The sequence below is a fragment of the Tupaia chinensis genome, unplaced genomic scaffold, assembly GCF_000334495.1.
Source record: "Tupaia chinensis unplaced genomic scaffold, TupChi_1.0 Scaffold000047_1, whole genome shotgun sequence".
Lineage (NCBI taxonomy): Eukaryota > Metazoa > Chordata > Mammalia > Scandentia > Tupaiidae > Tupaia > Tupaia belangeri.
The window spans coordinates 2,041,606-2,045,051 of NW_006159505.1; positions in this window are offsets into that span (position 1 = coordinate 2,041,606).

Below are 3,446 nucleotides of genomic sequence, written 5' to 3' on the forward strand. Positions count from 1 at the left end.
AGAGGATGGCAGGAGAGAGGATCACAGCTTTGATTCAGACCCAGGGCTTCCATTTTTGGCTCCCTAACTTCCACACTGAGTCCCATGGAAACCCCTAGAGCACTGCACTGACAGGGGTCCCTATTTTAGAGAATGAACCCTGGGACGGGCTTAGGGACAGAAGGCGGGACTGAGGCCATGGGCCCCACAGTGCAGGCCAGGGCTGATGAGCAAAGGGGCTGGGAGCCATGCCTGGGATGGCCAGAAACCCTGGCCATGTCCCCATTCCCCCACTGGCTCATGGCCCCCAGGTGGTGTAAGACAGCTGGCAGGTGACCCCCAGCTACTCACGGTCTCAGGGGCCCCGCTCCACGGCCTCTGGCTCTGTTTGATAGAGGATCAGGGTTATGGACGAAGAGCTCCAGTCCAGAGCCAGGACAGCAGAAGTGGTGGACAACTGATATGTATGTGCAGAAGGCAGTCTGGCTGGGAGAACACCCAGCATGTGGACAGAATGTGCGTGGAGTGTGGCATGGAGGGGTGTGACCTGGCAGGTGACAAGGCAAGCGCAGACTACAGCTTGGTGGTGTCACCGGGAAGTGTGTTCTTGCAGTGCCATGATAGGACACAGGTGAGACAGCATGTGCATCACATGATGGCATGCAGGTGCCAGGGCCTAAGAGGGCTATGGGACACACTGGAGTGGATGCGTCCTCAAGTTTACAGCCCTCCTCCACTGCTGTACCTTTCCTAGACCCCCATGGGCACAGTCCCGCCTGCAGACCAGGAGACGTGTTTGCGTGTATCTGAGCAGGTGGGACCCAGCAGGGCCGCTTACCCGGACCTCCTTGTAGAGCCGCAGGCAGCTGCTGTTGAGAATGAAGTAGCGGTCGTGGAAGCCACCCGAGGGCAGGCCCAGGCCCAACAGGCTGCGGTCCTCGCGGAACTTCATCATGCCATGCTTGGTGTCGCCCACACGGCTGGCTAGGGTAGGACTGGAGTGGCCTGGGCTGTGCCAACCCCTCCCTACAGACCCAGATGCCCCAGGGCCAGGTCCTAGGATGAAGGGAGCCGCGCCCTCCTGCCCAGTCTCCAGAAAGGCCCACCCACCTGCTCAGAGAAGCCCTGCCACTCACTGGGCCTTCTGCCCGAGCACTGGTCAGGCACCCCAGGTCCTGGCCTGGTTCAGGAAGGAGAGACCTGCTCAGCCCGTCCACCCTGCAGGCCCACCTACCCAGGTACAGCAGCATGGCCTCCATGGACTGGTGCTTCTTCACCACCAGGTGGCTGTCTGTGCCGAGCCCGTGCAGGATGGGCAGCACTTTCTCCGCAAAGTGCAGTGGGCGCTCTGGGAAGGGGCCACACACACCGCCACTGGGACCACATGGCCGCACCCCAAGGGCCAGCATGTAGGCACACAACCCACCCCACCACCTGCGAGTGCACCACACACTGTCTGACCACCCTCTGCACGACCGAGCTTCAGGTCCAATGCACCTGGCTGGGACCAAAGGGGCTCAAAGGTAACGATCCAAGCCAAGCCTGTGACGGTCCCAGGAAGCCCCCATCGGGGAACAACTGCTCCACCACCCGCTGGACAGCTCAGGCCAGAAAACCCTCTCCCTCAGCCTCCACAGTTTGGATGTCTCTGCTCTGTCCACCGCCGCTGTCACCACCCTGGCATATGTCACCTCGGACTAACACCATGCCCTTCTAGGTGGCCTCCTGCACGTGCTCCCTCCTCTCCTCACCCAGCAGCCAGAAGCAAGCTTTCCGGTCCCCCACCACTGGCCTTCCATTGGCCTTGCCCTGTCACCAGGCCCCCTATGGTCACCTCGACCTCCATCTCCAGCCCCACCCAGGCCACCCCCTGTTGGCCCCACATTTTTGAGAGGGCTGTGCCTCTGCCCACCGCAGGGCTTTGGCCCATGCTGTACCCACTGTCTGGAAGCACTTTCCGTGGTCTTCCCCAAGTAACCCCTATTGTTCCTTCACACCCTACCTCAGGGAATCCAAAGCCAAGCACCCTGTTATAAGCTCCGGTGACACTGCGGGGCTCTCCTTCATGGCGGTTAACATGGTTGTGGTAGTACTCTCATGGGTGTGGTTATCAGGCTAACACCCCCAACCCAGCCAAACTAAGCCCATCAGGACAGGGACTGTGTGTGCCTCCCAGCCCAGCACCTGGCACTCTATGAATACAGTGTGCCACACGAATGGGCACACCCTCCTCTTCCAGCCAGCAAGACCACCTTCACCTGGGTCCGCTGTGGGCCTTCACAGCACCATCATGATCACCCTAACCTACACCACTGTCACAGTCATCCCATGGACTGCTCCCGGCCCCGCCAAGAATGATATCACCCCAAATCCCATCATTGAATTCAGCATCCTCATCCCGGCGAGCATCATCTTCTGACACCTGAGAAGCCTTCACCATATCCGGGACTGTCTACCCCTTCACCATCCCTCCTATCAGCCATATTCCAGCCATCACCTCGCCCCCAGCACCTGTCACCACTGAGATCAACGTTGTCACTAACACAGAAACATCTGCCATCTGAAGCCCTTATCACTGCCACCGTCCCCACCCTGCAAGGCAGGAGAGGACGGAGGGGCTGAGGTCCAGACAAGATGGCCACCAAGCCCTACAGCAATCCCGGTGCTCACCCACCTGCCTCTTCCCTCTCATTGACCTCGAAGCACGTCCAGTAGTCCTTCTCCCTGATGCCCACATTCCGGCGATCCAGGATCTCCAGGGTGAGCTCCTCCGCTGTCATAGACGCTGGAATCTGCAGTGAAGAAGGAGGATCAGCCTGCCCTGGCCTGGCCCCAGCTCTGCTGTGATTCAGGGCCCAAGCCCACCCCTCAGCAGCCTCTGGGACCCTGGGGTGCAGAGGTGTCTCTGAGTGGTCCCGATGAGCAGGGTGAGGAACAAGAAAAAAGATGGCTCCCAGCCCCAGTCAGGTAGCCAGAACTATCCTTGGGATCAGAGCTTCTCCCTGGCCATCTGGGCCTATGCTGGCCTGACATGATTTCCCCAGCCCCTGGGCTTCTAGGCCCCAGGCCTGACCTTGACGTGCTGCTCGGCCTCTGCCTTTTTCTCCTCCAGGTACACCGTGCAGATGAAGTCACCAGCATGCTACAGGGAGACGGGGCTCAGCAGGGGCCTTGGGAGTGGGTGCAGGGGGCCAGCCCAAGCCCCCACCCGGGCCCAGCCTTCACCTGAGCCGCACTGGCTGTGCCCGCCACTCGCATCTTCACAATGGCAGTGACCTCCTCCCGCTGCTTCCTCAGCTCCTCCTCATCTACCTGGGAAGGACACAGGACAGGGATAGACGGTCACTGTCATCTAGAAAGCTTAGCTCTGACAGCCACTGCCCATGGGTGGGGACGCACACTGAACACCACCACGTAGTGGCTAATGAGGGCTTCCACCACGCGGCCGGCCTTGTAGTCCTGCCCAT